We start from the raw sequence: 11,918 nt of genomic DNA, 5'->3' as shown, positions 1-11,918 counted from the left end.
TCTGTGCTTTATTTGTTATTAATCTGTACCTGCTTGGTTACTAAAGGAAAAGTGTCAAATCTACAAACCAAAAGTTCAGCTCATCTTGATGGAAGCATTTTCAAGGTTAAAGTGTTATGAAATGAAATGCAACAATCATCGAAGCATTTTTACATGCAAATAGGTAGAATTCAAAGACATAGTCTGGAATATCAGTATGCTTCAACAGTGAACAGAGATAATGGTTTCCTGGCACACTATATATGTTACAAAACTAGTTAATGCTCAGCCCTCTTCACCAGTTTATCATATTTTCTTTCTGGTTCCTATCCTAGGGTTGATCCTGAATACATTATGTAGGATTGTATTCTACTACACTCCCTGAGATAGCAGGTCAGTGTAGATTCACCCTTGGTTGCCAGATAATTCACACTACATTCCAATAACATGTTCTACTATTTATATGCTTATCTACTCATCTAGCCTCTTGTCTTGGTCTCCCCAGGACCATCGTGAAAACTGAACTTGTCAACGCATCACCATACCCACAGGGTTTGCATTTCTGTGGCTATTAATGCACACACTCTGTCTTAAAGGTCTGTTCCTAGGTACCTCACTCCATACACCTGAGAAAATAGACTTGGGGCACATCTACACTGACCACTTAATGCAGAAGGGGCATGGATTAGCTCTGTGGGGGCCAAATGCTGCACTAACCTGATCTGGGGTAACAGGTCAGCTTAATGTCAGCTTGACCTACATTAACCAAATCTACAGGATATTCTAATTTCTGACCCAGAATTTGGCATATCCCCCAACTTTGGGTCCATGTAAACATTTGAGCTGGTTCTGAGATGTCTGCAATAGGTCCTACTCATTGGCCATCATTGGCAGTAATGTTAGCCAGGGTGATGGGGCAACGTTACTGCAGGTGATGGCCAACTCGTGGAACCCGTTACAGACATCTATCTACCTCATTGCCCTGGTGACCATTCAATGCTGCAAGGCAGTTGACACTTCCTCCCAATTCTGCAGTGGCCCATGAGGTGTACCTTTATAAGCCATCCTGGGGTTGATCCTGCGTACACCATGCAGGATCATCCATGGGATAGCATGTCAGTGTGGATCTACCCTCAATCTATGAAAGCTTGTGCTGTCAATTTCATTTTCTCAGTAAGTCTCTAAGATGCACTAAGATTGCTTTGCATACTACAAACAGTTAATTTTCTGTGTTCTGTATTCCTGTCGCCTTTGTACATTTGTGGTTGCACAGATATAAGATATGGTACTCCTTACTAACCAACCTACATAGTAATAACTTTTAAGCATAATTAGGCAAGACATAAAAGGTACAACAGACTGCCAAGTGCTTACAAAAATCAATAAACAATCTATGGAGGTTCATTTTAATATAACTCACCAAAAGACAGCAGACATCTAGAGGAAAAATTGAAGAAATTGTATAAAGACTTGATCAAGCTCTTAGAAGATTAATATGGTTTTACTGTTCTACAGCTGCAGATAATTAGATGGAAACAAAGGGAACTAATGAAAGCGCCAATCCATACATAATAAAAGAATTAATAAATATCACATTACACTTGACAAAAATATGTACACAATACACACATAATATGTGGAGGACCCCTCCCCCAAGTCAGTATTAATATTTTTATAGTGAATGTTATTCCCTTTGAGCAGCAATGAAGAGTCTTTGACCAAAATTATTCTGAATTAGTATGCAATTTGGGTCAAACAGTGTTGCAGCCCAGCTGCTTACTTGAACCCCTTTTCACCCAAACACCACACAGATGAACAAGAATAGTAAGTTTATTAAGAAAAGGATATATAATATAAAAATAGTTTCAAAATACATCCATGAGCTAGATTTCCAGAAGCTTAACAAAAAGCAATTACCAACTCTGAATAGAAATTCCAAAATTCATTTAAAATAAAAGCAAGAAATTGTAATCCAAGGGTTGTTGCACTTAAACTAGAATTATATCCAAAAGCTTGAAAACATGAACATGGCCATAATCCACAGGCTTGATACTTGAACTTGACTATAATCCCAAAGGCTTGAAACTTGAAACAAGATTTGTTATCCAAACAGGAGGCATGGAACTTAAACAGGAAAACAAGATACAGACCCAAGAACAGACCTCCTAACTTGGAGCTCTCAAGACATTCAACCTGACACATGAAAATCCAACATTGATCTCCCCACTGAACACTGACTCCAATTCCTTAAGAATACTACCTCTGGCCTATGACATCACTCTTTCTCACACCTGGCTTCCCTTTGTTTATCTTTCAGTCTCTGGGAACACCAGATTTGTCTCTGTTTCACATTATCCCTTCTGATCGGTAAACACTGGGTTATCTGGAACCCTCCTGTCTCCTTCATATTCCTTTCAGAGTCAATCCCTGGCCGATTCTCATGAGAATCACTGCTTGTTTCCCTGACATCCAATCTACCCAAAATATTCCCATTGTCTCGAAAAACACTTTCACTTACCCCCACAGAAACATCAGGCTCAACAAAAAATGCAGTATACTATGTTGCTAGTAGGCATGGTACATAAATAAAAATGTGACATAGGCTCTGCCTTCAGGCATAATGGTACTAGCTGTTTTTAGATTACACAAGGGAGGAGAATGAATGGAAAGGAGTCGAGGGAGACCAGCATCATAATGTCAGGATGGTGGTGGTAATTTGGTCTCAATAGGTATTTTTACATGTTAAATTATTGTTGATTTATTTTTTCTTTTCTGCTGAAATGGGTTATGGATACACCATGTAGAACTGCCCCGAGGAAAAGAAGTTATGGTTAGTGTTAAACTTTTGATTTATTTATAGGCCGGTTTGTGATCTTGTAATATAAAATGGGATAAGGTGGGATATAAATATTTTACTTAAATAAATAAATAAATAACTACTCACAAACTGCACTAAAGAGTCTACCCTGCTGATGATCTTCTACTAAAGTAAGTTAAAGGGGTTGATATTTCTTGAAAAAGCTTTACATGTCAACTCAAAGAACATCTTTTGTACCAAGTACAATTTTCAGGGTATGCCTTGCTACCCATCTCACAGTATGTGGATTTAAGTTTGGCAGCAATGAAGAGGCATGCCTTCCTTGAAGTGCTAGCTGTTCGGAGAATTTTTTTTTTATGTTTTTGGTAGTGCAGACCTCAATAATGATGTGTTTCAAGCATCTTTTTTTAAAAAAAATTAATGCATGTTTTAAACAAGTCCTTCCAGATATGTGATGTGAAACAGATGACAAGAAAGTGTTGTTGGAATCCCTTGGAATGAATCTCTAGAGTCAGAAACCATAACTGAATATTGAAAGAGGGCTGCTGAATGGCATGTTAGAGTCTGAGCAATGAGGGAAGGAATCACTGTGACAAGCAGGGGATCAGGCAACCTGGAATGAAGAGAATAAGCATGGTACCCTTACTTTCTCAAGCCATTCGGGCGGCAGCAAAGCCAACAAAGAGTAAGGATATATAGTAGAGTCTCACTTATCTAACATTCACTTATCCAACGTTCTGGATTATCCAACACAGTTTGCCTCCAACCTGGATCCACAGCTGTTTTTCTAGGCAGCAAGGATTGAACTTTTTATGGATTTAATTTCTGACAATGCTGTTACTGTAAGTTCATTTTATGCAATTCAATCTTTATTTGTAATAAATTTGTTAGTAGCCAATTTTTTTAGTCAATGTTTTTAATACATTACGATGTTTTGGTGCTCAATTCATAAATGCAGTAAGTACTACATAATGTTACTGTGTATTGAACTGCTTTTTCTGTCAATTTGTTGTAAAACATAATGTTTTGGTGCTTAATTTGTAAAATCATAATGTAATTTGATATTTAATAGACTATTCCTTAATCCCTTCTTATTATCTAAGATTTATGTTGGATAAGTGAGACTCTACTGTACTGCCATGAAGTATCTATGAAAATTCATGTTAAAATTAAAAAGCCTCAGATAAAGTGTCCCCCTAATTCCCCCTTTTTATAAAATTTAAGGTATTGGTAAGTTGGTGCAAACCAGCTTCAAAACTATTGTGCGGGAAATTGGGATATTTCAAGTAATTGTTGCTGAAATTATACATAGTTTATGGTTCAGACAACATGCTTAACTATGATTAAGATACAACCAGAAGCTTCTTGATTACTAGTATCCATGCTTGAAGTTCTTATATGAAGTCAGACTGTATGAAGCACAGTTCAGGGAAATGTGCATGTTGTAAATACAAATTGTATGAAACTTCTGTAATTATGTAGTTTAGACACATCCATCTACCAATCACATATTAATGATATTTTTATCAAGGTGTGTGTGTGTGTGGGGGGGGGGGAGGTGGAGTTTACGGAATATGTTGTACACTTTTCAGCAAAGATAGTGAATCTGAAAGATTTCCATGTTCATACTGTGCCAGTCTTGGCTTTGGAATATTTAATTTTCCTCCATTTTATTCAATAGTTTATGTGTGGGGTAGGTGAGAAGACATGGAAGAGAGGCAGAGAAAAATAGCATGTAGAAGACTTCCATCTTTCTTATTAAGATTATTCATTAGAAATAGTTTGATTAATTGACTAACAGTATAATCCTATTCCTAGGAGAATAGTCATGTTATTTTTTTACAGCACATCAATAACGATATGTAACAAAATTTGAACATTTTCTGTTCCGAGTTTGAAAGTGATATTTCCTGTTCAATTGTGCAGTACTTACTTTGAAAATAGTTGTTATACTCCAGAAACTTTGTTTTTGAGGCTTAGAGTAGTAGTATTATTTCCTACAGTCTAGGCATTTTGTTTGTAAATTTCTTTAATGAAAGTATGCTTTTTTTAACCTTTGTCCATGTTTTTATGATAGAACCAATTAGGAAATGACATTTATAACCCAGGAACAAAAATCATGTTACATAGTGTAATTTGATATGGTATCCTCCAGATGGTCACAACACTGAGTTACATGTTTACACACAGTATTTCTATTGTTTTGTCAAGTTGAATCAATCAGCAAGGAACTTAATTTACACATAGGGCCAACCATTTAGAACATAATGCTATATACAGACTTAGAAGTAATGCTGGCATTGTAAACAGTAAAGCCAAAAGAGGAGGAACTGTTGTCACTGTGAACAGATTGGGCTACAGAGAGAATGGCAGCTTCCCAACATGACATTTTATGAACCCTATTATCAAACAACACAGATGAATCCAGGGGGAACTATATTGTCTGGTGAAGACATTCTTTATAGACATGAAGGACCAAATATTAATAGACATCGTTCATTCCCAACCAAGTACAATCCATTTTGCACATAATATAAACCAAGCAGTCAACCCTGTCCACCTAACATTGTTTTAGTCATGGTTACCACCATGACTGGGGTTGCTCAGATCTATGGGCTCCATTCTCAGACTACAAGAAACCAATAGATCAATTTATATTCTCTGACAACACTGTCATAGGATGTTATACTCTTATCCACAAGAATAAAATATATGCCAATCCATTGCCAGCAATGACCTACTATAGGACAAACAGGCTAGTCTGTATGTAAATGAACAAATGGATGTAAATCTGACCTCACAGATGCCAATATTCAGACACCAGTGGGGAGAAATATCCATATTTCAGGACACTCTGACCTCACATTGGCCATTTCTGAACAAAGGAATTTCACAGATTTCAAAGAGAAGGAGTTGAACAGGAACTTATCAAAATGCTAATCTCTGGCTTGAACAGGAAAAAGTTTTTGCTCTCTCTGTGCAAGATCCTCCATTGCTGTGGCGCAGGCTGGAAAGCAAGCCAGCTGCAACAAATCAACAAATCACTCTGACCAAGAGGTCATGAGTTCGAGGCCAGCCCGGTGCCTGCGTCTTGTCTCTGTCTCTGTTCTATGTCATGGCATTGAATGCTTGCCTTTATGTGTGCAATGTGATATGCCCTGAGTCCCCTTCGGGGTGAGAAGGGCGGAATATAAATGCTGTAAATAAATAATAAATAAATTGCCCAATATTGCTGGTATTAGAGATCTGCAGGCAAATTCTGCTATGACACCCCACTCACTGCCCCCTCAACCTATTTTTTTTTCTGTGACATGGTCATTTTGTGGCTGGAGTTGGATCAGAGAACATGTGGCTATGTCCCACAGGAAAAGAAATAACACCTGCTGATAACTCGATACTTCTCTGATCTATCATTATCCACCTGACATATCCCTTTGGAAATAAATGGCAATCATAATTTTATTGAAAAGGAAAAAAAAAAGATGTGATATCCATTGGTCCTATCATGAGAATTCTGTGAGTCCTGGGGAGGATTTACTTGTTGCAAAAGGGGGTTATGTGCCCAGAGACTGTGTGCAATTATTTCCAATAGTGACAAATCTTGCTATGATGGGGTGTTCTTCGGGTCTCCATAAGTCAGAAATAAATAGAAGACACACAACAACAAAAGTGGACTTACATGTGTGTATGTCTTTAGTTAACTAAGTGTTAATTATCTAATCCATGGAAATCTGTCTTGGTTACCACCCACTAACGGTTTGCTAAAACCAGCATTTAGGAAATTCTTGCTGTTAGTACTTTCTGCATTTCATTTCCCTCTGAATCCACTGATTATAGTTCTCCACTCACAGGAATTAATCAAGAGGTCCAGCTTGTAACTTGAACAGAGACAAAGGTTTTCCATCATGACCTGCATGCATAATAACCTGCCAGTTGAAGCACCACTCAATGCATCTGGGGAAATGAACTGCAGTCCATGAAAGCTCATTCCAAATAAAACTTATCAACTTTTATGCTTGGGGACTGGAACAAAAGAACAGAAGGCAATATAATTGGGAATAAACATAGTGAAGAAGATCAGGATGAAAATCAACAAACTACATTGCCCTGGGATGCATCAGCAGCATTCTGTTTAAATTTATTTATTTATTTATTTATTTATTTATTTATTTACAGTATTTATATTCCGTATTTATACAGAAGGCAATATAATTGGGAATAAACATAGTGAAGAAGATCAGGATGAAAATCAACAAACTACATTGCCCTGGGATGCAGCAGCAGCATACTGTTTAAATTTATTTATTTATTTACAGTATTTATATTCCGCCCTTCTCACCTCAAAAGGAACTCAGGGCAGATCACAATGTACACATGCAAGGAAAACATTCAATGCCTTATTAACATAGAGACATAGAGACAGAGACGCAGAGGCAATTTAACGTTCTTCAGCTTCCAGCTTCCTGAGGGGGTGCTTGATACCGGCCACAGGGGGAGCAGGTTATTCATCATCCACTGTGACATCTTGATGGATACTTCCTCATTCCAAATGGCAGCTGGACGATTTTTCATGGTGTCGTAAATTAGTTAAATTTGCCGCCCCACAAAGCGGTACCTAGATTCCCACTTGATACATGCAACTATCTTTCGGTTGCTTAGGTCAACAACAAACAGGGGCTATTTTTCATTTTTAATTGTCGGGTGCTCACTCTGACAGAGCTGGCCTCGAACTCATGACCTCTTGATCAGAGTGATTTATTGCAGCTGGCTACTTAACCAACTGCGCCACAGCCTGGCTGGATAATCAGTGGTTATCAAGCTTTTCCAAGTCGCAACCCCATTTTAACGAGACAAACTGATACATTGCAAATAGGCTTTTAAATAGGTAAATGAAAACACATCAAAAATAGATTTTTCAGTATAATATCATTCAAAATAATGTTAACTTACTATATATGTAATGTGATGATTGAAATTGTAACTGATTAAGGGATATGTAGAAACAAAGGGAAGTAAAACTCAAAATGCATTATTTATTTATTACAGTATTTATATTCTGCCCTTCTCACCCTGAAGGGGACTCAGGGTGGATCAAAGAACACATATACGGCAAACATTCAGTGACGATTATGACAATGACATCTTCCTCCTTTATCTGATTGAAACGCTGAGCCTAAATACCTCCCGGCTTTAATGCGGTTCCTATTTATCTAGCTGATAATGCACAAATATCTATAATAATACAGAACAATATGTTTGTGTATATACACTCTTGTAAAAATCCCAAGAAATGTAATATAAATCAGGTTTCTACAACTCTATATTAGAGTAATTCTCTTCAAACTATATTGCATATTAACAAAATTGCTTTCAGGATATCACAAACAAAGGTACAATTTCCATGTCATAATCTCACAAAGTATACTATATCAGGAGTAAATAACAGACATAAAGAGACAACCAAGTTCATATTATTCCTGGAGTTGCGTAGAATCTTGGGCCAATGTCAATTGTAGTAAAGATATTCAGTCTCCAAGATAACAATTTCTATATTCAAAGGAATTCTTCGTTGGCTTCGCAACGCCAAGAACTGGTACACAACAAGGTCTTGCGGGTTGTTCCCCTTGTTTCGTTATCACTTCCTCGGGTGTTGTGTCTATTTTAATTTTATTATGCTTAGTACGCTAGAAAAAGGAGTAAAAACAACATACACAATAGATATATGAAACTCCCATATTAACATTGCTAAGGAAAAGGTTTTTTTAAAGAAAATTGTAAAAAATTGTTCCTATTTATCTACTCACATTTGTTTTCAAACTGCTAGGTAGGCAGAAGCTGCGCTAAAGGTCAAGAGCTCACCCTGACCTGGGTTTCGAACTCTCAACCTTCCAGTTGGCAAGATTTATTGCAGCTTGGTGAATAACCTGCTGTGCTAAAGCCTGGCCCTGTCATTTGTATTGTGTGGATTTTTGTTTTCTCTTTTTAAAATTTCCATAACTCACCACTGCCCAGTGATTCCACAGAAAACCCTTTGACTCCATTTGGGGTTGCAACCCATGGGTTGGGAACCACTGGTCTAGACTGAAAGAAACAACAGTTCTATTCTATTTTGCTTGGCCAGACCTTACTTGGGATGCTATGTTTAGTTCTGGGTATCACAACTCAAGAAGGATATTGACAAGCTGAAATGTATCAGAGGAAGGTGACCTAGATATTAAAGGATCTGGAAGTGAGGTATGTCTAGCCTGATGAAGAGAAGATTGAGAGGTTTCATGGTAGTCAGCCATCTTTAAATATCTGAAGGGAAGTCATGTTGAAGAAGGGAGCAAGCTTGTTCTGTTTTTCCAGAGACTAAAACACAAATTAATGGAATCAAATCACACGAAAAGAGATTCAACCTGAATGTTTGGAAGAACATTTGTGTATGTATTTGCCTGTCAACTTATGGTGACCCTGTGGATTTAACAAGCTTTTCTTAGGCAAAAAAAGAGAGATGATTTTGCCAGTTCCTTCCTCTGAAATGTAGTTTACAACATCCGCTACTCACCTGCAGTCTCTCATCCAAGTATTAACCAGGACTGATCCTGCTTAGCTTTCAAGATCAGTAAGGATTCAATCCCTTTAGGTCTTTAATCAAAATGGATTTGCCATAGAATTAATGCAATGTGACATCCCTTGAACGGACATGGCTTAATGCTATATAACCCTGGATGAGGCACCAGCAGAGAAGGCTAAAGACCTTTTAAAATTGCAACTTCCACTATTCCATAGCACTGAACCACAGTAGTTTAAGTGCTGTCTAATTACATTAATTCAATAGTATAAATCAGGCATGGGCAAACTTGGACCCTCCAGGTGTTTTGGACTTTAACTCCCACAATTCCTAGTAGCCTACCAGCTGTTAGGAATTGTGGGAGTTGAAGTCCAAAACACCTGGAGGGTCCAAGTTTGCCCATGCCTGGTATAGATGTGCCCTATGTGTATGTTATGAAATCATGTACTTTAATATCCACACTTTTCATTCGTCTAATTTGTGTTGTTCATCCTGTAATACCGGATGTCTCCAAAATGTATGCACCCTTTAACTGTGCATTGTAGCTACAAGATTGTTGGAGAGCTAAGAAGACTGATCTCAAAGAATAAATGTGATGCATTCATTCTACAGTGTGGATGCACCCTAAACAAAGTAAACCAGCAACCCACAACAGTAAAAAAAAAAAAACCTCCACAAAAGCAGGACCAGACAATTCATAAAGTCATGGGAGTTCAAGTGGTGCTCAACTTCATTAATACAACAGCATGGATGCACTCTATGTATAATCATATACTTTCAGCTCCGTACTTTTTTGGGGCCGGGTCTATCTCATGCGGTTCACAAAGCCATGGCAATTCAAGTGGTGTCAAACTGCATTCATTCTACAGTGCAGAGATACATGCTATATGTATGTATATAACCATATACTTCATGCTTTATTTTGTCTATCTTGTTCTGGCAGTTCAAGTGCATTAAAAACCCATCTAAGGACCTATCTCTTCCGGCAGGCCTAGTTTTAAGCATGAATTTTAAACTCATGTCCTGTGTTTTAATCTTTGTCCTGTGTATTTCATATGTATTTTATAGAAATACTCCTTAACATGTATCTTTTATACAACTACAGTTTAATATGTGTGCTTATAGAATTTTTGCAATGTTTGTGTATTTTGACTGTGCCACGAGTTGAGGAGGGTAGGTAAAGGTAAAGGTTTCCCCTTGACATTAAGTCTAGCTGTGTCTGTCTCTGGGGGTTGGTGCTCATCTCAATTTCTAAGCCGAAGAGCCGGCATTGTCTGTAGACACCTCCAAGGTCACGTGGCTGGCATGACTGTATGGAGCACCGTTACCTTCCTGCCAGAGCGGTACCTATTGATCTACTCACATTTTGCATGTTTTCAAACGGGTAGGTTGGTAGAAGCTGGGGCTAATAGTGGGAGCTCATCCCGCTCCTCAGATTTGAACCGCCAACCTTTTGGTCAGCAAGTTCAGCAGCTCAGTGGTTTAATCTGCTGCACCACTGGGGGCTCTGGAGAGGTGGGTAAGAAATAAAAATTATTTTTGATGAAACAGTGCAGTTTAGGCATGGGCAAACTTCGGCCCTCCAGGTGTTTTGAACTTCAACTCCCAAAATTCCTAACAGCCTACTGGCAGTGTAGATGGGACCCTTGAAGACTACACTGACTGTTCTCTTCCTCTATGGGTGGTGGAATGATGAGGGTAAATTTGAAGACACAAGAATAAAGGTTTTATTGGAATTTAATGTTTCAAAATATACTTTGCTTCTGAAGAAGTGTTTTTTAAAGATGAATTGTTTAATTTTATTAGCTTTTGGACAACACTGCTCCTTGTATAGATGTTAGCACTGCTTTGGTTAATTATCTTTATAACAACATGACACCTGCCATGCTAGATTAGCTCAATGTGCTTCTAAATCTAGTGGTTTTCAAAGTGTGTTTTAATCAAACCAGGGGACTTATTCTCATCTGCTTATCAGTGTTATGGGAAGACCTATAACAGCAGAGCAGCTTTGTTGAAGGACAGTTTGCTCATATGGTCCTGACTGTCTGAGGCCATAAAATAATTATTGATGTTTTCAGAAAACCATGTGACCTTGATAAATGTCCATAGAAATTGATTAAAAGTCAGATTTAAGCTTCGATGATGGGTATCCCAGGCACTGTTGTTTTGTTTACTGGAGGGCCGAAGTTTGCCCATGTCTGGTTTATTAATTGATCGTATCAGAAGCGAACTGAAGGTACAGTTGTAATGTATTTTAAAACACAAACAAAGTAAAAAACTTGGCATTATACTAAATGTCCTTTGACCAGTAGCTGGCCACTTGGAGTGCCTCTGGTGTTGCTATCAGAAGGTCCTCCATTGTGCATGTGGCAGGGCTCAGGTTACATTGTAGTAAGTGGTCTGTGGTTTGCTCTTCTCCACACTCGCATGTCGTGAACTCCTTTGTGGCCCCACTTCTTAAAGTTAGCTCTGCATCTCATGGTGCCAGAGTGCAGTCTGTCCAAGTGGCCCAGTCTTCTGTGTGCCCAGGAGGGACACTCTCATTCAGCCCCCGCTTGGTGTGGATGC

Source organism: Anolis carolinensis, chromosome 1, assembly GCF_035594765.1.
Source record: "Anolis carolinensis isolate JA03-04 chromosome 1, rAnoCar3.1.pri, whole genome shotgun sequence".
Lineage (NCBI taxonomy): Eukaryota > Metazoa > Chordata > Lepidosauria > Squamata > Dactyloidae > Anolis > Anolis carolinensis.
The sequence above is the reverse complement of the archived record's forward strand: the minus strand, read 5'-3'. Positions refer to the sequence as shown.